We start from the raw sequence: 24,540 nt of genomic DNA on the forward strand, positions 1-24,540 counted from the left end.
ATAAAGCTGGATCCTCTGGCACACACTCAGGAGACAGACAGTGGTTTAGAGATAAATTGCTTTGAGGGTATTGGAACCACTGAGCTGCTGAGTAACCCTACTGAGAAAGGAAAAAGAGGACGCTTCTGGAGTTAAAATAAGACAGAATTCATGTTTGAACATAATGGCTGAAGACTGGTAGAATTCTCAACATCTCAGGCTACCACAAACCCTTCAGTTTTCATTTGTGCTTTGGAGGTGCTCTGGAAAGCTAAGACAACAACAATTAGAATACAACTGTATATAGTATGCTTTTAGCCAGCCCATTTAAAGGAAGTTCTCAGTTGGTGTAGAAAGTGCTTTGCTCTTCATCCGGTAAAGATTTACTTTCATTACGTCTTAGGATGTCACAGGAGATGTTAGTGATGAGGCCTGATTTTATGTATTTCTTATTCACACCCTCAATGCATTGGAATCATTTTGAGCTGTCATAAATTTTGAGGAGAACTTGTCATGTTTTGTATATGTTCTTGGCAGTGCCAGGAATTCTGCGCGAAATTGATAAGTAATAAGTAATGATAAGCAACACATCTTATTTGCCAGTGGACCAAAGACCACTGCCAACCTTTTAGTGAAGAGCAAACTTATAAGCAGGGATTCTGGCCAACCTGTCCTTTCTGCTGCAGCTTCTAGTAATTTATTCCGGCTTAATGAATGCCCACCAGCTGGCAGACACACACAGCTTCATATTTGCACACAATTTATTTGGGTCGGTTTTTAATTTTTCTCTCTGTTTGAAGCTACAGTCGCCTGAAGGAGAATTCAGAGAGAAACTCTGGAGACGGAGGAACGAAATGGTTCGTTTTCCAGTGATTTCTGGGGAAGAATCTGGGACAGGGTGAAATGGAATACCGTTTGCTTAAGGTGTATATATATATATGTACACACACACACCTCATCCAGTGTGGAGGGCCAGGTGGTGTTTCGGCAGGAGGGAGGTGCAAGACGAAATCAGTTTGGGGGTAAGAAAGAAGAGAGACAGGAGAGGGAAGAGAAGAGAAAAGAGGAGAGAAGATAAGAGAAGAGATATAGAGATCCTAATGAATGGAGTTCCGCAGAGCCTCCAACTCCGAAGCTCCCACACCACTTAGGTGCCCAACGTTATCTTGGGAGGAAAACTCCAGAATCCCCGGCCAGGCGGACGCGGGGACAAACCAGAGTGCGCAGAAGTCAAGGCTGAGGGCGCCTGTCTCTTTAAGGGGCTGGTCTCCGGGCTCCGCCGGCCCAGACGCCAGGACGTGCCGGGGCCGCCCCGCCCCGTGCCGGGCGGCGCGACGGCACCTGAGTAACTGCGGCGGCGGCGGTGCCTCGGAGCGGGTGGCTCGGGCAGAAGTGCGTGTGCCGTTGTGTCTGCCCCATCTCCTTTCCCCGTCGCGCAGGGTAAGGGAAACCCCGCCGCGTCGGCCCCGGGCGCTGGCCCCAGGGACCGCCGGGCAGGCGAGGCTCCGACCGCGGGGTCCCAGGGCGGGCCGGAGGGCAGCACCGGTTGGGGGGCGCGGCCGCGGGGCCCGGACACCGCCCGCGGGATAGGCCGCGGGCGCTCTGTCTGTACCACTGGATTCCTGCTCCGGAAGGGACTCCGGGGCGGGCGGGCTCCAAGGGTCGCTCGGCCTCCCTGGGCCGCCCAGGGCCCGACCCCAGCCTTGCCGCGGCGCCTCGGAGCGCGGTAGAGGACTCCCCCGGGGACATCTCCCGAGGGCGAGGTCGGCGGAAGAGGGCCCTGGGGTGACCGAGGCGCCTATTTTTAGCCGGGCCTAAGGGCCCCCGGGAGGGAAGACGGATTACTGCCTCTTCGCCTGGTGGATGGAGGGAGCGCGTCTCCGGCGGCGTCCCTCGGCCGGAGCTGGGCCATGCTTACGCCATGCTGGAATTCCAGTCCTCGCCGCTTCCCCTGATACTTAGCCAACCTGCTCTCGCCCCCTTCCTATTGCCCCGTCCCTTCGCACTGTACGTGCCCCCGGTTCTAGGTTGGGGGCGGTTGGGGACGGGAAAGCAGCATGAAGGGAGAGTTTGGAAAATAGGTGGACCGCCCTCGAGACGGGGGAAGTTATCCCTTCCTCTCCCTGAGGGGTGTGTCTTCCTTACTGATTCCCCCTCCCCCTTCAGTTTCCAACAATGAGATTTTTGGCGTTGGGGACTTAGGGAGAAAACCAAGCTGGCAGTCTAGAAAAGGCTTTCGGTAATCAGACACCTGGTGTGGGCTCTGCAGCCCCGCACGTTGGTCGTGAAGAAGCATGTTTGCACTAGAGACCGGCTTCCCTAGAAGCGGTTAGCGGCATCTTGACCTCGTCCAGCTGCCCTTGATTAGGTTAAAGACTGGGCTGTTTAATCTTAGACGTTATTTCTAGGAGGAAGGAGGAGTCTAAATTCGTAGTTGGGCCTATACCAGAAAAGGATTCCTTAGCAAGCACTGCCTTAATAGTTGAAGTTAACTTCTAAGTTGTGAGTTCTTTAAGATCCTTTGAAAAGTGTAGACACCCGTAGCCTGCTACAGATAAACACCTTGGGGCGGACTAAACACTCTGAATTGTGTGGAAATTGACCTAGAGTTTGAGTTCTGGCTAATAACATTGCACCTTTTCTCCCTACCTGTCACCTAGTAGGCACTTCGCAACACTCTCCAGTTTGGCTAAGGTGTTGTTGATGAAACTGGAATGATCCTCCCAAGAATGACACTGGAGCATTCTTTAGTTGATCTGAATTTTGGGTCTACATGCCTTAGTATAGATTTTCATATTGTGTTCTCTGACGGAAAAAAAGGCTCCACCCAACCCCTTTAGTTCAAGGATTTAGCAAGAAATAGCTGGACTTACTGTGTGTAGGTACTAGGATAAATTCATTTATCACTCCCTCCCCCAGGTTAAATTAGAAATCTCCTTTCCAATTTGGTAGCGTGGACAGTGATAGCAGTACTACTCCATCACGTGAGCTTAGAGAATGACTTGTTCTAATTTACTTTTCTGGGGCTCATACTGAAACTTAAAATATAAAAAAGCCTAATGAAAAATTTTCTTAAATGTATTAAGCACTTTAAAATTATAAAGGATATTGAGTATTATTTAACCTTGATGATTCAGGGTTATGAAGAGCCATTAATACATGATTTTGTTTCCAATTTAATTTTTCTTGTATCTTCCCTTAATATCAGCAGTGTTTCCTGCTTGATGTGTTTTCTTGGGTCTTTCACCCCAAGCCTCCTTCTAGTTTATAGGCTTTAAACTTTTTAGTGGGGAGAACATTTCAGTAATTAGATGGTAAATAACAGTCTATGGCGTTTCTAAAGGACTTAAATGAAGGATTTTTTTTTTTTGAGGCTTAACTTCTAAAGGACGTGTTTTAGAGTTGTTACTATCAGTAAATTCTTGAATTTTACTTGAAATATATTGAAGATATATTTTTAATCTCATGTATATTATTTCTTATAGCAAAGGAAATTTTAGCCTAAAATATTTCGCAGGACTTTGTAAAAAAATTTAACTTTTAATAAAAGTTAATCTTGCTTGCTTCAGGAAGGTTTGGGTTTCCTAGGAATCTGATCTAATATGATATAAGGTAATATAGTGAGACCATGCTTTAAAAAACACTGAAATATTGGAGGATAACGTTTTATAAACTGGTTCTGTGTAAACTGTTTTTTTGAAAATAAACTCAGAGTATATGTAGAGGCTAGAAGCAAGTAGCTGTTTCTTTAGAAATGACATTGATGATCACACTTATGCATTAATAGATTGGAGTTTCATTACATCCTTTCAGTTTTGTGAACATGACTTTGGGTGTTATGATCTTAAAAATGAAGTGTATGTGCAAATCACAGTAAGAATGTTGGTGTAGATAAGAATATAAGCTATTTGTCCTATAAGCAGTGCCTTAAACTAAGGGGAAAAACCTTAAGTGCCATGAACTAAGGAGCTTGATTAATTTAGCCTTTGTATCTGAGCTCTTGAAAAGGCAAAGTAGTGACAGTTTGTAACTGTTTGCATGCCAGGCTTTTGAATTGGTGCTTAAATGTTTTTTCAGTCTTTGAGAAAGATGGCAGTGTGAACATTCAGGCTTTTTAATGATACAGCTTTTTAATTGGTTTTCTGTTAAAAAGATAAAATAGGCAAAATATACTTTTAATACTAAGAATACTTTTAGTAGAGACTCCAGAGGGAAATACAGTATTCCTAGGAACTCTGTAAGAAATGTTCAACTCTTTTTTTTAAAAAGTTATAATTTAGTTATTTTACATATCACCTCAACTATTACTGGCTGATTAAGAACTTTTAACTTGAAGTTAAATCTTGTTTCAGCAAAGCGATTTTTATACTAAGTGAAACTGTTTATACGCCCCTCCTTTCAAGATACTGCTTTTTGGATTTCTCTTCTTACGAATTGCTTTGCTTATACTGTCTTTATGATTTGTCTTCTACTCTTGAGGTTGGAGTGTTTAGTCCTTGGTTCACTTTTCTTTTTATATGTCCCTGGTGATCTCATCCCTTGTCATGGCTTTAAATACCTATATGCTGATGGCTGTCATGTTTATATCTCCAGTCCAAACTTTCCTGCTGCACCCCACCTTTCCACTTGGATGTTAGGTAGTCAACTCAAGCTAAACTTCTACATTCCTCTTTAAACCTGCCTTAGATACAGGCTAATTTGTCTCATTTGATGGCCTCTCCATCCAACATTCAGGCAAAAAACCTGTTTGAGTCATCCCTGACTTATCTCTTTCTCACTTGGCATTCTTGACTCTGTATCATCTTGAAAATATATCCAGAATTAAATCACTTCTTACCACCTCCACTGCTCGCTAGGCTGGACCAAGCCATTCTTATCTCTTGCTTAGATTTCTGCAGTGAGTCTCCTAACTGGTCTTACTGCTTCTCTCCCTACAGTCTTTTTCAGCATAGCAACCAGATCATATCACTTGTCTCTTCAAAACCCTGCAGTGACTTTCCATATGCTGAGTAAAAGTCGAAGTCCTTATGACCTACAAGGCCTTCCAAAAGTTGGGTACTCCTACTTTCCCCATTACCCTTCACCTCTCTATTTAGCAGCTACTCTGTTCCCCTGCTTATTTTCCTTCAGCCCCCAGTGGCTGTCTAGGGCCTTGACATTGGTTGTTGCCCCTCCTTAGATCATTTTCCTTAAGATGTTTGCATGGCTGACTCTCATGTCTCCTTCAAATCTTTGCTTTTGAAATGTTTTTCAAAAGGTCTGTCTTACTTTACTGTTTTATTTCAAGCTGCACTCCCCTACTTACAATCTGTACCATACTTGGTTTTTCCATGGCACCTGTCACCTTCTAACAAACAATATAAATTCTGTGTTGATTGTATTTATTGTTTCTTTTCTCTGCCCCCAGACTCACACTATACTGTAATCTCTCTGAGGCCAGGGCTTTTTGTCTGTTGTTTATTGAGGGTTTAGGACAATGGTTGGCACATACTATGTGCTCAATAAAGGCTTATTAATGACAAATGAATGAAATCCTTACCCTGCAGTTCCTTACTGTGGTGGATATCTCATTCTTAGACACATGTAGTTTGCTCCTTTTGTAGGAACAGTGAGAGAGAAGAAGAAAAGTGGCGCTGGAGCCCTCGGTGGAAGGAGTGATGTTAGAGTGTGGTGGAGACTTTGCCAGGCCCATGTGATTAGGACCATTGGTTAGGTAATTGGAAAAGTTGATTAAATCAAGAACTGAAAATATCTGCACACCTTAAGTGTTTTATTTTAATTGAAAACACTTATCTGTTTTATTATGTGGATCAGTCTCTTGTCTTGGTGGGGGGTGGGTGGACTGATCTTTTTTCTGTAAATAATACCCTAAAAACATTGCTGATGATTACTATTGGTTTCTTTACAGTGGAATCAAAATGTAGGCACTGGAAACTTTCCAAGTTCAAAGTTGTTCTAGATTTTTCCATTACTTCATTAAGGCCTTTAGTAGGATTCAACTAAATTTTCATAACAATAACAGCTTTCATCTTCATATTCTCATATTTAATGGATTTATAGGAATAAAAGTACATAGGAGACTACTAGCCAGAATCATCAGCTTTCTGTAGACACTATTCCATGTATTTTTACCAAGGGGAAAATTCAGTGAGAGGTCCTTTAAATGGCTTCCATGTTAAATAAGTTTTGTAGGGGCCTTAAGTTCCCAGCTGCCTATCGTTACTAGAGGAGAATGTCATTTATCTACATTTCTTTATTTTTACTCTGAGTAAGATCTATAATTATCAGAATTTATGATTTTCATATACATTATCAAGAGACCTGATGTTCTGTTACATGTTCACTGGAAAATGTGGGGCAGTTATTATTTATTCTTGCACATGAGTCATTTAAATTGTCAAGGGAACAGTCTGATATGGCATAATAAGTTGGAAGTCATTAGTTAGGAGACCTAAGGTCTTAGATCTTATTAACTCTAAGGTTTTTATGCAAGTTTCTTACTGCTCAGTTCTTCCATTATAGAACGTGTGATGTAGTGAAAAGAGCATGGGTGCTAAGGAGTCTAAAGAGCTTGGGTTTGAATTTGGCTTTGCTAGTTATTACCATCTACTATTGTGTAAACCACCTATCTTACTTAACGGGCCTGAGACTCATTTGCCTTGCTTATGTTATCTTAGTAGCTGCTGCATAAGTGATAGCTAATAGAATGCTTATTTGCTGCAAGGCTCTGTAAATACTTTACAGTATCATTTAATTCAGCCTTATGAGATAGGTACTTTTGGTGGAAACTAGCGAGGCAGGCTAAGTAATTTGTTCAAGGGGTAGAGTAATTAAGAGGAAGAATCTGAATTTGAACTGAGGTAGTTCAAATTCTCTAGAGCTCCTTTTCACCCATTGAGCTATTTTGTAAGAATGCTTTCTGAAAAAATAAACACTGTCCATGTACAGTTACCTGATGTTAGGGGCTGGAAAGCTACATTAAGGTTATTAACATCCCCCCCCACCCCGACACACTTTTTTTTTTTTTTTAAAGATTGTATTTATTTATTTTTAGAGAGGGAAGGGAGATAGAGAGAGAGAGAGAGAGAGAGAAACATCAATGTGCGGTTGCTGGTGGTTATGGCTTGCAACCCAGGAATGTACCCTGGCTGGGAATTGAACCTGGGACCCTTTGGTTCCCAGACCGTGCTCAATCCACTGAGCTACGCCAGCCAGGGCTCCGACACACTTTTGAAGACTTCAAATTTTCCAAATGGAGAAAATGGTAAAAGCCACTTAAAATCAAATACTATAAAATGTTTTATATAGTAAGCAATAGGTAGGCTATGATTCTTTCAGTTTCCAAGAAGTAATTTTTTCAGTCTCAGTCCTTGTGTATATGCAATATGGGTTACTGCCCGGTGATCTTTTAGACATTGCTTAGTGGCTGTCTGAGAAAGGCCAACCCAGTTCACCCTACTTAAAAAGCATGTCCTCTCTGTTTTTTGTCTTAGCCTTATTTTTCTTCATTGCACTATGGATCACTACCTAACATTATTATATATGCCTCTTTATTTGTATGCTTGCTCTATGTCTTACCTATAAAGAATATTAGCACTGTGAGGCGGGAATTTCGTTCATCACTGTGAACTATATTTCTGGCACTTAGGTCGTGCTGAATTTGATGAATAGTGAATTGCCCGCTGTTTGAAAATAGGGCTCAGTGCGCCTTCTGCTTTACTTGTCATTTGTGCCATCCTCCTCCTCCGTTAGCATGTCTAGGTGATTTATATGGAATGACATGTAAAGTGAGATTTCAAGAATAAGTATTTCAAGTTTATTACTGAAAGTGGAATGTAAAACAAAATTTAATATGTGAATTTCAGCAAAAATATTTCTGTGATTAGTACCAGTTAATCTTGTTGATTAATAATGTAAGTGTTCTGAGTGAAATATGTACGTAAATAATTCAGTGATCGCGTGTGTTTAGATCTAATTATGTTTGAGATAAATCTGAACAAGCAAAGATGGACACTGAAAGCTCCCCAATGTTCTGAATACTATGTTGCTGAACATATAAAATGTTTCCATCAGTCTTTAATATATGCACACACAGGTTGAATTCATTTGTGTGCTTATGACCTATACATCCTTTGTTTATTGGGAAGTCATGTTCCTTTGAAACATTCTTCATGATTATTTTACATAGTTTTCATAATCTGGATGTCTGAGGTTGGCTGAATGTCGTGATTCCTGATTTCTCAAGCTGGTCATGTCATTTCATATTCTTACTTTAGAGTACATTTTCAGGTATTGTGGTGTATTAATCTTTGTGGTTGGCACACTTTGATGATTGGGAATAATTTCTTAAATGGCTTCCACTTTTACTTAGATGTTAATTGTGATTTTAAGTTTAAATTGGATCCTTTGTTAAAGTGGCCTAGTTCTTTTGCTCCCTAGTTATTTTTTTTTGGGGGGGGGATGTAAAATTAGAATATAATTTAATGTAACAAAGTACATATTTCTGAGCTTGACATTTTTGGAGCAGTTTTCAAGTAAAATATACTTAAGATTAGCCCTGGAAGTACGTGTAATTACCTTGTCTGTTGGGAGAAGGGGAGAAAAGAAATAGTTTATAAATACAAATTAGTTGTAAAATGAGAAAGGCTGAATTCTTGTCTACTCTTCTAGCATTATTTACCTGACATAATTAGGGAATCATATTCCATATACTTTTAGTTCTGTGTAACCTTAATTTAAGCAAAAAGTCCCAGCAGCATTTAAAAGTAACATACTATTGGTGTAAAGAGAAATTTTAGTGATTACTCTTGGATACTATGTCTGATTTCTTAAGGTTTTTCTTAAGGGTTGTGTTAAGTCAAGAAAGCCCTGAGTGTTTTCTGTAAAATTTTAGTAGTTTCTTATTTTAAAACATTTGCTTTTAATTTTGGGGGGGAGGGGTTATTCCAAAGTACAACTTTCTTGAGGTATTTGGCACTGTTCATAATTGTAATTATGTAAATTTAAGAGGCAGGGAACTATATGCCTGTTTGCTTGTCTTTTTAATTTACATTTACCTCTTCCTACTTATCTTTTTGTTGAACATTAAAATGAATTTTGAATGATTCAAGTGTACAATAGCATATAGGATGTGTCTGTACAGTTTAAAGATTAAATATAAAATGAATACCTGTGTTCCAAATACCTGTTTACCTTTCCTTCAGCATTCTAAAATTTTTTAAAAAATATATTTTATTATTATGCTATTACAGTTGTCCCATTTTCCCCCTTCACTCCCCTCCACCCTGTACACCCTCTCCCACCCACATCCCCCCCTTTAGTCATGTCCATGTGTCATACTTATAAGTTCTTTAGCTTCTACATTTCCCATACTATTCTTACCCTCCCCCTATCTATTTTTCAACCTACAATCTATGCTACTTATTCTCTGTACCTTTTCCTCCTCTCTCCTCCTCCCACTCCCCTGTTGCTAACCCTCCATGTGATCTCCATTTCTGTGGTTCTGTTCCTGTTCTAGTTGTTTGCTTAGTTTCTTTTGGTTTTGCTTTAGATGTGGTTGTTAATAATTGTGAGTTTGCTGTCCTTTTACTATACATGTCTTTTCTTTATCTTCTTTTCTTAGATAAATCCCTTTAACATTTCATAAAATAAGGGCTTGGTGATGATGAACTCCTTTAACTTGACCTTATCTGAGAAGCACTTTATCTGCCCTTCCATTTTAAATGAAAGCTTTGCTGGATAGAGTAATCTGGGATATAGGTCCTTGTCTTTCATGACTTGGAATACTTCTTTCCAGCCCCTTCTTGCCGGTAAGGTCTCTTTGCTGACAGTCTGATGGGAACTCCTTTGTAGGTGACTGTCCCCTTATCTCTTGCTGCTTCTAGGATTCTCTCCTTCATTTTCACCTTGGCTAATGTAATTATGATGTGCCTTGGTGTGTCTCTTCTTGGGTCCAACTTCTTTGAGGCTCTCTGAGCTTCCTGGATTTCCTGGAAGCCTATTTCCTTTGCCAGAATGGGGAAGTTCTCCTTTATTATTTGTTCAAATACGTGTTCAATCTGTTGCTTTTCCTCTTCCCCTTCTGGTACCCCTATAATTTGGATATTGGAACGTTTAAAGATGTCCTGGAGGTTCCTAAGCTTCTCCTCGATTTTTTAATTCTTATTTCTCCATTCTTTCCAGTTCGGTGGCTTTTTTCTTCCTCCTGGTCCACTCTATTGTTTTGAGTCCCAGTTTCCTTCCCATCACTATTGGTTCTCCGTGCATCTTCCTTCATCTCTTTTATGGTAACCTGCATTTTTTTCATGTAATTTGTGCCCAAAATCAACCAATTCTGTGAGCTTCCTGATCACCAGTGTTTTGAACTGTGCATCTGATAGGTTGGCTGTCTCTCAGTTGCTCAAAAGGATTAGTCCTGGGGCATTGATCTGTTCTTCTGTTTGAGACATGTCTTTCTCTCTCTCTCTCTCTCTCTTTTTTTTTTTTTTTGGTCTGGTTGCTCCTGTTATGGTGAGGGGCGGAGCCTTAGGTGTTCACTGGGGCTGGGCACCCCAGTTGCTAGATTGTGACATTGTATGTGGGGGCGGGGGCGGGTGGGAACAATGGCGGTAGCTCCGTTCTCTGTGGGACTTCAGTCCCTTCCCTGGGATCCTGGGTTGCGCGCTCTGCCCTGGTCCACAATCGCGGCCTCACTGGGTCCGCCAGCTGCTGCTTGCATACTCAGGGTCCACCTGCTGCGATTTTGTGCTCCCTGGATGCCTTACGTGCTCCTGGTTGCCTTATGTGCCCAGTTCTCCCTATTTGCTGCACCCCGCTCTGCACCCGGCTGCTCCTCTCTGCCCTTCCTACTGGTCTGGGTGAATGGGTCTACTTCAACTGCTTGGCTGTCTGACTTCCATTCAGATAAATTCTCTGTCATTTGTGGGTGTTATTCTGCCTCTAAATTGTTGTTGTTCTAATCTTGGTTGTGCGTGGAGGTACGATGTGTCCACCTATGCCTCCATCTTGCCGGAAGTGCTAAAAATTTTTTCTTTAAAGTACATTTGAAATAATACTTATAAAATATGTATAAGGTAAAGAATAAAGGCACAATGAATAGTCTTATACCTAATACCCAGTTCAAGAACATTGTCCTAACTTTTCATTTCTTTATATGCTCTTCCCTGCCAGAGGTAACTACTGTCTTCATTACATTTGTTTTTTAAAAAAGTTTTGCCACATCTATTTGTATTTCTAAATTACTTTTTTTTTTGTTTTTGAACTCTGTAAATGGGATCCTTCTATATGAGTTTGTTTGCAACTTCCTTTCTTCCCTCAACTTTATGGTTTTGATATTCTTTCATCATGTTGTGTGTAGTTATAATTCACGCATGTTCACTGATGTATAAACTTTCATTGTATGAATATTTTTCAGTTTATTTATTACCTGTTGATTGTGTGAAATTAATCCAAATTGGAGTTGGGAAACAATGAAGAGAGTGCTCTCACACATGTACTACTCATTGAAACTTACTTTACATACCCCAGCAAGAAGAAGGAAGACTTTTCTCTTTCCCCAGCAATGGCCTAACCTGTGAGAAGCTGTCATAACTCTGAACCCCTAATCTTCTCCAATGAACTCTTGTTCAAAAGAGCCCCTCACAGCTTCCTCCTTTCCTCTATGAAAGAATGTTCCTTGCATTTTCTGGACTTGCCTGTGGTTTGCCATAGCTTGCTTGTCCCGAATTGCAATTTCTCTGCTGTTCTTGAATAAACTTGATTTTGCTGGCTGAATTGCTTACCTTTTTCTTTTAAAAGACTGACAGTAGGCATTTAGATAGTTTCTGGTTTTCTTTTGCTGTTGTAAACAATGTTGCTATGAACACCTTGCATAGGTCTATTGGTGTACTTACACCCATCCATGTTTTTAGTGTAGAGTTTTTAAAAACTTTTGTAATCAATTGCAGTAAAAAAGAAATTTTGCATTATGAGACTTAGTACATTATCATATATATAACAAGTTTATATAACAAGTTTCTTGGGCAAAAAAATCTGTGATGCTAGTTCATTTCATTAAGAACAAAGCTGTTAATCAAACACTGCTAAGGGTTTGCTATCCCTTAGCAAAGTTGGTTTTTTCTATCTACTAATGAGCTGAGATTTGCAGTTTGAATAAATTGTTTTGGATATTATATCTAGACAGGAGTACAATTACTGAATTGTAGGAGAGGTACATTTCCAGCCCTACTACTGTTGCCATATTATTTTCCAGTGTATTGTATTAGTTTATTCCTCTTATTAATATATATGTATGAAGGCTCCACATTCTTGCCTGTGCTTGATATTGGCAGATACTAAAGTCAGACAGCCTATTAGGTATGAATTGATATCTTGTAAGTTTTGCATTTCTGCTTAGGGAGAGGAAACATCTTTTCAAATATTTGCTGGCCATCTTTGTTCCCTTTTCTCTGGAATGGCTGTTTATTTTTCTGTTGGGTTTTTCTTTTTGATTTATATTTCTTCAAATGTTCTGAATACTGATTCTTTGCTGATTATGTATCACAAATGTCTTTCACTTTGTGGCTTGTCTTGCTTTCGTATGGTATCTCTGTTAATAAAAGTTAAATGTTTTAAAGTTAGTTGAATTTATCATTATTTTCCTTTTATGATTTGTGCTTTGTGTCTTAAGAAATCCTTTCTTAACTCAAGGTTGTAAGATATTCTTGCATGCAGTCTTTGGAAGTTTTATGTGGTCTTGCACAGCTTTTCCTCTGGAGTTATCTTCCTTTTTATGATACTGTTTTCTCCAAAGTTCTGCTGTATAGCATTTCATTTTTTAATGGGCTAACGTGTGAATTTAGTAGATTTTAAAAAATAATTCTTTGAGTTACTAGTTTTAGTTACTGCCACAAAGTAGTATCTTTTTGTACTGGGCATTTTGCAGTTTTACCACAGCGCACTGTGTGGGCAAACTGTGTATCCAGCTAGTACTTGGTGTAATTACATTTAATCTGAGGAATCAGATCTTCAATTTTGGAAAATTTTTAGCTTTTTGCATATTTTTCTTTTATCTTCTCTTTTATTCTCTTTTGATAGACCTATGTTGGTAGTCTTGCATTAAAGTTATAATCCTGAATCTGATCTGGCCTTTAAATTTACCAATTCATAGGAAATTGAAAAGACAACAAACTTATTTAATACTGTGGGGATGCCATCAACAAAATTCATACTTGGAATCTCCAGAGGACCCAACTACCTGGGTTTTCCAACCCAGAATTCTAAGAATTGTAAGAAACCAAATAATAAGAGAGAACAGGGATGATGTATGAAAGGAGACAAGAAATAAATAAATCAACAGAATAACTGAAAAAATATTTACAAAAACAGTTGGGGAAGTATGAATGCTGGCTTGATATGTGATATTCAGGAATAATTGTTAACTTTAAATTTGCTGTTGGACTAGATGTTTTCTTCTCCAGGCTCAGCTTCTATAAAGCTATAGTTCTAGGTAGTAGATTTGCAGCCTAATTATTTTTTGTACATCTTTCCTCCTTCCTCTCCTCTCCTCATCCCAACTTTCTCCTTCCCCCCGCCTCCCCAAGCTGCAAATTTTATTCTCATCCCCACCCCTTGGTGTCAAACCTGGTTTTGTTCTGTTGCTGTTACCTGCAGGACTATGACCTTTGCTTGCTGTAGAACCATTATCCAGCTATCTTATCTGCCCCCCCTTCTTTTTTTCCTATACTCCATCTTAGGTATGGGTTACTGTTTGGAATTTTTATTTTTTCTGTCTCAGGGAGATGTTTATCTTTGTTTTGAGTTTAGCCATGTCTTCCTGACAATCTTTCATGTTTCATCTATCATTTAAAGTATTTGAAATAGAAGCATCCTTATTGAAATTCTTTATTTTTACCTGTTATAATCTTTATTTTTTTAGTTGAAGTTCAGCTGAATGTATCCTGAGTATTCTAGTTCAGTGATCTGTTCCCTCCTTTTGCTCAAATCTGTCCAGTTGGGGCTGAAGACATTGTTCTTTTTTGAGGTGGACTGGTATCCCCTGCTATCTGAACTCTGTCACTTGTCTAAAACTTGGGGATTAAATGTACCTAGCATTTGTTCACTGACTTGAATTCATTGTTAAAAATGTTTTTTTTTTACCCACTGTGAACATTTTTTGAAATTCTTCGAGGGAGGGAAAGGGGGGGGGAGAGAGAGAGAGAGAATATGAATAACTGAAACATTAATTGGTTGCCTTCTCTCATGTGCCCAACCAGGATATGTGTCCCAACCAGGGATCGAACCCCACGACCTCCTGCAATCTGGGCATATATATGCCTTGTCTGGGAATCAAACCTGTGACCTTTTGGTCTATGGAATGATGCTCCAATCCCCTGAGCCAGACCAGCCATAGCTGGTTTCATTCTTGAAACCTTGCTTCTAAGTCATGAAAAGCTGCTATATGAAAATACATTTTCATAGATTTTTAAAAAAGATTTTATTTTATTTATTTTTAGAGAGGGAAGGGAAGGAGAAAGAGAGAGAGAAACATCAATGTGCAGTTGCTGGGGGGCCATGGCCTGCAACCCAGGCATGTACCCTGCCTGGGAATCGAACCTGCGACACTTTGGTTTGCAGCCCGCGCTCATTCCACTGAGCTATGCCAGCCAGGGTCATTTTCATTGATATTAATGGGAACTTAATGCTGCATTCCATACCAACCAACCAATTTTCACACATAGGGATATACTAATCTAGCAATGAAGACTGGTTTGTATAGGTATAAACACAATTTGAAAGTAAATAAATGCACTGTTAACATGTGATGTGATAAAATGAAGGTGTACTGTACTTGCCAAAGGAGGAGGAGAAAACTTGGTGATGGTTGGTGAGGTGTCATTCTTTGCAAAGTCTTTTTTTTCTACCATTTTCCTCACCAATTTCAACATTATTGGAGGGTTATGTTGCATTCAATCTGCACTTAAAAGTCACATTGTGGCACAGATGTGGCACCTTTGTGGGAATAAGAGCCAAACACAAGTCCTTTAAGCAATGTGGAAATAGAACATAGGCAGAAAAACCTGAAGAGTAGTAGGTGATAATAGCTCTGTATTCCTCTTGCTTGGCATATGTTGACAAAGCAAAATGTTCTGGGTTTATCCAGATGTGTGTAGTACTTCAATACACATGATGTATTTCAAGTGGAAACCACTGTATTGAATAAATTGAGTGTGTCTTTGGTTGAAATAATGTTGAATTTCATTCTTTATAGGATATTTATTTTATGTGTTTGTGTGAACAGTCACTAATCCCAGAAAAGGCCATTGTTGGAAAAGTAGTACTTTTCAAGAGTCACTTTGATGAAAACCAGTTAACTGAATCAGTGAGGTAAGTCTGTAGACGGAAGTAACACAGTATCCCTTTGTATTGGAATTCCTGCTGTTCCAGTTATGGAACTGAAAGGGTCTGGCAGCAAAGGATACAATAAAAATCTTATTTTATGAAGCATTATTTAGTTGGTTTGTTCTTTGTTCTCTTTTGAGATATCCTTGGGTTCAACAAATTATAAAGTGGCAAGCTTGTCTTATCCAGGTAACTGATTAAAATGTTAGTAAGGTCAGGGAAAGAGCAGAGTCATTTGATACTGATTAAGATACTTTGTAAACCATTAATGGGCAACTCTGGGATGTGATCATTTAGCCTTTTAAATATTCCCTGATTTCTACTACTGTTCAGCCATGTTTAGTACTTATCTCCTTGTATAGCTTATCTGTTTTATCAAGTGTTCTGCCCAAATCAGACATTGCAGTGTATATTGGGTGTTCCTGACTTAGTAAGCCTTTTTATTAACAAAACAAAACAAAACAAAACAAAGAGTGGAATTAGGCTCTGACCAGTGCGGCTCAGTTGGTTGGGCGGCATCCTGCAAAGTGAAAGTTTGCTGGTTTGATTCCCGCCCAGGGCACATACCTATATCAAATCATCACACTATACGTGTAAGTCCTGGGGCATGTAAGGCAGCCCATCCATGTTTCTCTCCATGTCTTTCTTCCTCCTTTCCCATCTCCCTAAAAATAAACTTAAAAAACCTACATCCAGGGACTGAACTGGCAAACCAGGTATGCGCCTTGACTGGAAGTCAATCCAGTGACCTTTTGCTTTGTGGGTCAGCACCCAGCCAATTGAACCACACCAGTTGGGGCTGATGCTCTTATATTTTTTAGTTAGTGACACTTTCTAAATTTACCCACAATGAATTTACCAATTTGTTTTTATTTTTTGAAAGGTTTTATTTATTTATATTTAGAGAGAAGGGGAGGGAAGGAGAAAGAGAGGGAGAGAAACACTGGTTTGTGAGAGATACATCAGTTGGTTACCTTCTATACTCCCCAGACTAGAGACCTCGCCTGCAACCCAAGGATGTGCCTTGACTGGGAATCGAACCAGTGACCTTTTGGTTCATAGGCCAGCACTCAATCCACTGAGCCACACCAGCCAGGGCTGAATTCACAAATTTTAGTTTAACTATTTTCTGCTATTTTTAGTACATGACAGCTCTTGTTTTATTTTAAAACTCTTCTATAGAAGGCATCTTCTATAGTGGGGAAAGCAGAGGCTTTTCATGGATCTTGAAATGTAGGATCATGGCATCTGTGCACTGTCTGTTAAAGGTAGTACCTATTTTTATGTGGCTCTTGAGGTTATTGTGTAAACATGGTTTCTAAGCACAGTCTCCGGGGCAGGATGGCCATAGGGTAGGGACCTCTACTTGTGGCTATATTTTATTTTATTTTTTCCAGCTTTATTGAGATATAATTAACATATAAAATTGTGTAAGTTTAAGTTGTACAGTGTGATGATTTGATATGGGTATATATTGCAAAATGATTACTACAATAAGGTGAGTTAACACATTCATCAACCCATATATTTACTGTTTTTATTTTTTTATCTTTTGTGGTGAGAACCTTTAATATTCTTAACAAATTTCAATTGTATAGTACAGTAATGTTAACTATAGTGACCATGCTGTACATGATATCCTCAGAACTTACTCATATTATAACTGGAAGCTTGTACTCTTTGACACCTTCACCAATTCTCCCCTACCCTATCCTCTGCCCACCAGTCTCCTCTCTGTGAGTTTGGATATTAGATTACACCTATAAGTGAGAGTGTATGTATTTGTCTTTCTCTGATTTATTTCACTAGGTACAATACCCTCAAGTACCATCCTTGTTGTTGCAAATGGCAGGATCTTCTTTTTCATGGCAAAATATCCTATGTGTGCGTGTGTATATGTAAGAATATAAAGAGAATATGATGTATGTGTATGTAGTCAGTCCAGAAAGTATACAGCCATACAATATGAAAAATAGAGACATTTATTAAAAAAGATACAAGATACAAAAAACATTGTACATAGGACAATGACACCTCAGTCTCCTTCAAAGTAGGCACCCATGATCTATCTCTGGTTATGACTTTTTTGAAGAAACCTGGTTCATCAGTAGTGGTTTGACTCAAGTCATTAGTAATTAGTAATTACAATTAGTAATTAGTAATTAGTAATCAAGTCATTAGTAATTACATCATGATGTTCCTTCTGCTTTGGTAGTAGAAGCTGCAGCATGAATTTTGCCACGACACGTTTCATGGCAAGATCCTGTGTCAAAATCTCAGACATAGTAATTTTTGGAATCCCCACATCAGCTTCTAGTTAGTCTTGCAGGTATCAGTTGCTGATCTTTGTTGTTTCCAGCCTGTACACGTTCAACATTTTCAGGGGTTCTGCTTGTTGCAGGCCTTCTGGAATGTGGATCACTTTCAGTAGATGCTTGACCACCTTTGAAGCATTTATTTGTGCTGCACTCATTGCAGTGTCCCCAAAAACCTTGTGAAATGTTTGAGTAGTTTCTGTGAAGGAATGTTCAAGCTTAACACAAAATGTGATTCAGATTTGTTGTTCTACTTGCTCAGTGGTTTTGAATGTGACAGTGACACAGTACACGTGCTCACTCAATGGTGTCTACTGCTCCCACTGACTACCACAGTGATTGAAGTCATTGTTCATGTGTGCACATTCCAGTCCACTCTCCTTGGCTGCCAGGTCATGTGAATGTCATGAAAAGGGTTCTTGTTATGTTAACAGTGGCTGGAGTTTTTCTGGATAGACTATTTTTCATATATATGTGTATATATATATCATGTTTTCTTTATTTGTCTGTTGACAGACACTTTGTTTCAATGTCTTGGCTATTATAAGTACATATAAATAATGCTTAATTCAACAGGGTGGGAGTGGGGGTGTAGATATCTTTTCGAGATAGTGATTTCATTTCCATTGGATATATACCCAGAAGTGGATTGCTGGATTATATGGTAGTTCAATTTTCTTTTTTTTTTTTTTTTTGAGGAACCTCCTTACTGTTTTCTACAGTAGCTGTGGAACTTACTCATATTGTAACTGGAAGCTTGTGCTCTTTGACCACCTTCACCAATTCTCCCCCACCCTATCCTCCTGTGCCCACCAGTTTCCTCTCTGTGAGTTTGGATATTAGATTACACCTATAAGTGAGAGTGTATGTATTTGTCTTTCTCTGATTTATTTCACAAAGTACAATACCCTCAAGTACCATCCTTGTTGTTGCAAATGGTAGGATCTCCTTTTTCATGGCAAAATATCGTATGTGTAGCCAGTACACACACACACACACACACACACACACACACACACACACACACACACACACACAGCCAGTACTTGTTACATCTTGTCTTTTTGGTAATAGCCGTTCTGAGAGGTGTAAGGTCATATATATTTGTAGTTTGGATTTGCATTTTCCTGATGATTGGCAATGTCAAGCGCCTTTTCACGTACCTGTTGGCCATTTGTGTATTTCCTTTGGAAGTCCTTTGCCCTTTTTTAAATCAGATTATTATTATTATTTACTATTGAGTTATGTGCCTTCCTTATATATTTTGAATACTAATGCCTTACTTGATATGTATTTTGCAAATATTTTTCTCTCAGTCTGTGAATTACCTTTTCACTTTTTTGGGTTTTTTTGTTTTGCCATGCAGAAACTTTCTAGTTTGATATAGTCGTTGCTGATTTTTATTTTTGTTGCTTGTACTTTTCACATCATAAGCAAAACATCTCTCCAAGACCATTGTCAAACAGCTAATTGACTTTTCTTTTTCTTACAGGAGTTTATGGTTTCTGGTCTTACATTTAAGTCTTTAATCAATTTCTGTAACTGGAAGAAGATTCTTTAACTGCACTATGGGTTAATAATCAATTTATTAAGAAGTAATTCTCTAGGAAAAATATAAAAATGAAAATGCATAAGTAGTTTCTTTGTCTTATTTTTCACTTACAGTTTATAATCAATATTATTTTGTATTACTTTCAGGTGTACAACACATGGCTTGACAATCATATACCTTGTTACAAAGTGTTCCCCCAATAACTCAAGTACCCTCCTTGTACCACTGAGAGCTACTGCAACACTATTGACTATATTTTCTGTGCTGTCCCTTACTCCTTGTGACTGTTTTGTAACTACCATTTTGTATGTTGCCCTATTTTAATTCTTTCATTTGTATGTACTTGGAGTTTTGAGTATATGTAAGATTTTGCTATTCACAGTTTTGCTGTTTGTGTAGACTCTTTGCTTTCTCTTAAAAAGCAGAGGTAAGAATTTGTGGATTGACATTAAAATAAAAATTAAAATGTAGACTGTAGAAGTGTAGAAATTGAAATATAGACAGTAGAATAGATTGCACAGTTTTAGAAAAAAATAAGGCTTTTACTGTTGTTTGTGTACTTGACTGTAAAATACCGTGCAGTTTTGTCCTAATTTTATGTGGCTTTGTGCTTGGAAGTTCTGAACACTGTAATTGAAAGCCAGAAGGAGAAAATACTTTGCTAGAATTTTTGCCCCTTGGTTCTTGAGAAGTTTCTTAGGAAAAAGGTCAGCTCTAATCCCTAATAAAAGAGTTTTATAATACAATCAATCAGTCCTATTCTGTTTGGAAAAACTAATCCTCATTTACAAAAGCTACATTCTAGATTATTAAATTTCAGATAAAGTATTTTTTATTATTTGCTAACCTTATCAATTAGGTTTGTTACACATAGCTGACAGACATTATTTGCTTCTGAAAAGTGCATATTCCAATGTTTAGCTGGTTTTGGAATTTTGTGTTAATGGTCATTGTTTCTATGGAGATTTTATTCCATTATCTTTGGGCTTCTATTGCTGAGTAATATGTAAGTGTAATTTCATTCCTTTATAGGTAATTTTTTCTGTTTTCTTTTAAGAACTGCATTGTTATCTTTTGAGTTACACAGTTTTACTACACATAAATTTAGGTATTTTTCTTTTCATTTATTATGTCCAGATTTTGTCACCCTTCTGGAATTAGAAGATTTGTATCTTTCATCAATTTTTTGAAAATTCTCAGCTGTTATCTCATCAGATATTATCTTTCATGGTTCTTTTCTCTCCTCAGATTTCCATTTGACTTAATTGAACCATTTAATTCTCTCCTTCATATCTATTAATTTTTCTCTCATGTTTCCTTAATATATTCTGTTGTGCTGAAGTGTCAGTTTTTAATCAGATCTCTCTGGTAATTCTTCAACTGTATATGATAATCAGTCCATTTAGTTTTTAATATCTGCATGTTTGTGTATGTGCATATGTGTGGTGGATGCTCACACACAACTTAGTTTCTTCAACTCTTAGTTGTTTTGGTCTTATATTTATATGAGTGTCTGTATTCTTTTTTTATGTGTGTGATTTCTTTTATGCTTCTAATAGCTGAAAAAAATTTTTTTGTCTCTTACATTATTCTTTTTGGCTTTCTTGGGGATGTAGTCCCTGTTGGTATCTATTTGGGTTGTTTGCTTTTTTCATTTTTTGTTGTAAATTCACCTTTAGCAAGAGTGAGTCTGCAAATACTGTACTGTGCAGGCTAGACTGGGTAGAAGGAATTTTCCTCCAGAGACTTATATGGTATATAAGTATATATGACTTGGAGCTGTTTTTGTGTTAATATTTTTTTATATTGCTTATCTTTATTTTTTATTGCATTTATTGGGTTGACATTGGTTAATAAAATTATAGGTCTCAAAGCTTGTGTTAATATTTTTGATAGAAGGGGTTGGGGTATTCTGTACTGGCAGAATCTGTTATAGATGCCAATCTCAGAATCTGTGATAAAATCTTAATGAAAATTTTTGTCTAGCTTTTGGCTGGTAGGAAAAGCAGACAGGCATTTGCTTTTCTTTGTGTCAGTATGGGGGCTTCTTTTCCCTTAGTTTATCCTTTGCTGACTGAGGACCCCTTGAACAGTCGCAGTTTTATGTACCTGTCTCATTTCCACTTCCTCAGCTTGCAGCCCAGTGTTTCCTGTCTTAGCCTTAAATGGCCATTAACACTTTAATTTTCAGAAAACTCACCTCTTTTAAAGCAAAACAGTCTTTGTTACTTTTTTTATCTTATTTTTTGTTGAGGTAACGTTGGTTTATAATACTGTATAAGGTTAAGGTGTACAGCATTATAAATTAACATCTGTATGTACTACATCATGTTCACCATCAAAGGTCTAGTTTCCATTCGTTACCATACAGTTGAGCCCCCTTTACCTGTTTCATCCTCCCTCTACCCCCCCATTCCTCGTCGGTAATCACCTATCTGCTGTATGCCTCTCTAAGTTTGCTTTTGTTTTGTTTCTGTCTTTTAAAAAATGTTTTATTGATTATGCTATTACAATTGTGCCATTCCTCCCCCTCCCCCCAATTCCCCTCTGCCCTGTACCCTCCCTCCCACCTGCATTCCCCCTGTGCCTTAGTTCATGTCCATGGGTGTACATAAAAGTTCTTTGGCTTCTCCATTTCCTATACTATTCTTAACCTCCCCCTCTCTATTTTGTACCTACCAATTTGTGCTTCTTAATCCTTGTGCCTTTCCCTCCATTCTCCTCCCCACTGATAACCCTCTGTGTGATCTCCATTTCTCTTTATTTGGAAGAATTTTTGCTAGAAGTGGATTTCTCAAGTTAGTTTTTAAAATTCATGATTTAGTAATACGTGTGCATGGTGGGACTGTGTAAACATTCTGAAATACATAAGGTAAAAAGTTACTAGGAAGAGTACCTAGACGTCACCATGTAGTTAATGGTTTCTACTGTGTCTTCCAGGAGTTTATTAAGTATATATGACCATGACTGTCACTTAAAGCAAAATTTTCTCTTTATACTGTTTTGCAACTTGCTTTTTATATATTTTGGTTTATTTACGACATTTTTTTAATGTTTCCCATATTACATGTAAAGTTCTACAGCAAGCTTAACTAGTCATTTTCCTAATGTCGGACATGGCTCTTTCTAGTTTTATTTGTTTATTTTATTTTAAAAAAGATTTCATTTATTTTTTAGGGAGATGGCAGGGAAGGGGGACAGAAAGGGAGAGAAACATTAATGCGAGAGAAAAACATTGATTGGTTGCCTCTCATATGTGTCCCAACGGGGCACTGAACTGGCAACCCAGGCATGTGCCCTGACTGGCAGAGGAACCAGTGATCTTTACTCTGCGGGAGAACGTTCAACGAACTGAACCGCACTGGACAGGGCTCTTGCTAGTTTTATAAAGTTACAATGCTAAAAGTGGGCATTTTTTTTTAATGCTTTAGAGAGAGAGAAGGGAGAGAGAAATTGATGTGAGAGAGAACCATTGATTGGTTGCCTTCCCATATACACTGGGACTGGGGATCGAATGTGCCCAGACTGGGGATTGAACCTGCAACCTAGGCATGTTCCCTGATGGGGAATTGAACCCATGAACTTTTGGTTATGGGACAATGCTTCAACCAACTGAGCTGCACTGGCCAGGGGTAAAAAAATTTTGATTATATCTTTGTATTTGTGTGATTATATCTGTGGAATAAACTACCAGAAAAGTAGTGTTCAGTATTTTTATACTTTAAGATTTGTCCAATTTTCTAAATGGATTGCAGTTATTATAATCAAAGTAACACTGTAGGAGAAGACTGATTTTCACTCTGGCCTAGGCCTGATTTTTTTTTTTCAGATAGCTTTATTGAGGTGTGATTGACATATTGAAGTATACATGATAAATTTTGGCACACCTGTACACTGGTGAAACTATCACAGTCAAGATAATGAACATGTGTATCATCTCCAGTCTTTTCTCCTGTCCCTTGTAATCTCATTTGCATGTGTTCTTGTTCTGCCAAGACTAAGTGGAGAGAGGTGGCATACTGTTTTAATTTCTTTAATGTGACTGAATTTTCACTAAAAAGTACATACAGATTATCTTATTTTTTTTTTTTCTGGGAAACTTTTACATATGTCCTTCAACCATTTTCCTTTTAGGTTCATCTTTCACATTATAACATATTTGTAAGTAAAGGCAACTACATTTGTCATTTTTTTAGATTAATTACTTATTTTTTGCCTAAAATAAAACTTTGATCCATATAGAGCTGAAGTAGGGGCTTAATCCCCCCCTACCCCCAAATGGCTGTCATTTGTGCCAGTACTACTTCTTAAATAATCTGTTATTTTTTTTTTCTGTTGATTTGAAATGGGCCATTGATGATATATGAAACTTTCCTAGGTATTTGTGGCTATTTCTGTTTGTGTTTGATTGTTCTTGGGCAAGTTTTTTAAATTCTTGTTTCATAAGTGAAGTTTTTTCATTAGTTCCCTTAAGGACTTTTGGATAGTATTTGACATTCTTGGCTTGTTATTCCCATTTTATGTTTAGTATGTGAATGATGTTTTTAAGTATGGTGTCTTTTCTGGAAATAAAAAAGAATAAATATATAACATTTTATCATTTTAATACTTTCATTGTTGAGTGACTTAAGGTGATGCATCTAAGAGTTATTTTATCAGCCTGTTATGTTCAACTTTAACATCCAAGCCAAACTTTCCTAAGGGATAACAGATTTTGAAATAGGTTTTCTGTTTCTGGAAAATTTAACAGATAACAGACACCACTTATTAGGACTACCTCATGTAGTGGGACTAGACCTACTTGATGAGGTTAAGCTAGATATAGGGCTACAGGGAGAAGTTATAGAGAGGTAAGATTTTAGATCAAAACTAGAATGTTCTGACATCTTTTCTAAAGATATAAAAGGGACTTATGGAAGGTGCACATTCCTGGATTTCAGGCATAGGCTCACTGACCATTGGGTCCAATCCTGGGATGGCTAGTAGGAGTAGTTGGCCCTTTGCAACCTACTATTATAAAAAGTAAAGGTAGGTCAAGATTACAGATTTTAGGGGGAGAGAGTCTTCTGTATATGGTATAGCTGTTTTACAGCTACCGCATTATTGGTGTAAGTTTCATGTTCTGATGTTAATTTTTGAATAATTTATATGATTTATGTTCTTATCATTGGAAACTTATGTATTGATTTGAAATACTGGGTATTTAAAATGTCTTCAGTTTTTGGTTTTAAAACTAACTTTGGACTTCTGGTCAAGATGGCAATGTAGGTAGACATGGCTTGCCTCTTTGCACAACCACATCAAAATTACAACTAA

General features: G+C 38.2%; 1 protein-coding gene across 7 annotated transcripts in view; it reads left to right on the forward strand.

The window, feature by feature from the left end:
• The first annotated feature begins 1,289 nt into the window (after positions 1 to 1,289).
• The window catches only part of KTN1 (kinectin 1), a 107,999-nt gene continuing 84,748 nt past the window's right edge, over positions 1,290 to 24,540 (forward strand). For 6 of the 7 annotated variants that reach the window (XM_045822464.1, XM_045822467.1, XM_045822468.1 and 3 more), the window contains exons 1-2: positions 1,300 to 1,419; positions 15,227 to 15,342. The gene's annotated coding sequence lies outside the window, so the exon portion shown is untranslated. Of the gene's footprint in view, positions 1,420 to 15,226; positions 15,343 to 24,540 lie in introns of all 7 variants that reach the window. The other variant, XM_045822465.1, reaches the window with a different exon arrangement.

This window comes from Phyllostomus hastatus, unplaced genomic scaffold (assembly GCF_019186645.2).
Source record: "Phyllostomus hastatus isolate PE091 unplaced genomic scaffold, TTU_PhHast_1.1 phas_scaffold_501, whole genome shotgun sequence".
Classification (NCBI taxonomy): domain Eukaryota; kingdom Metazoa; phylum Chordata; class Mammalia; order Chiroptera; family Phyllostomidae; genus Phyllostomus; species Phyllostomus hastatus.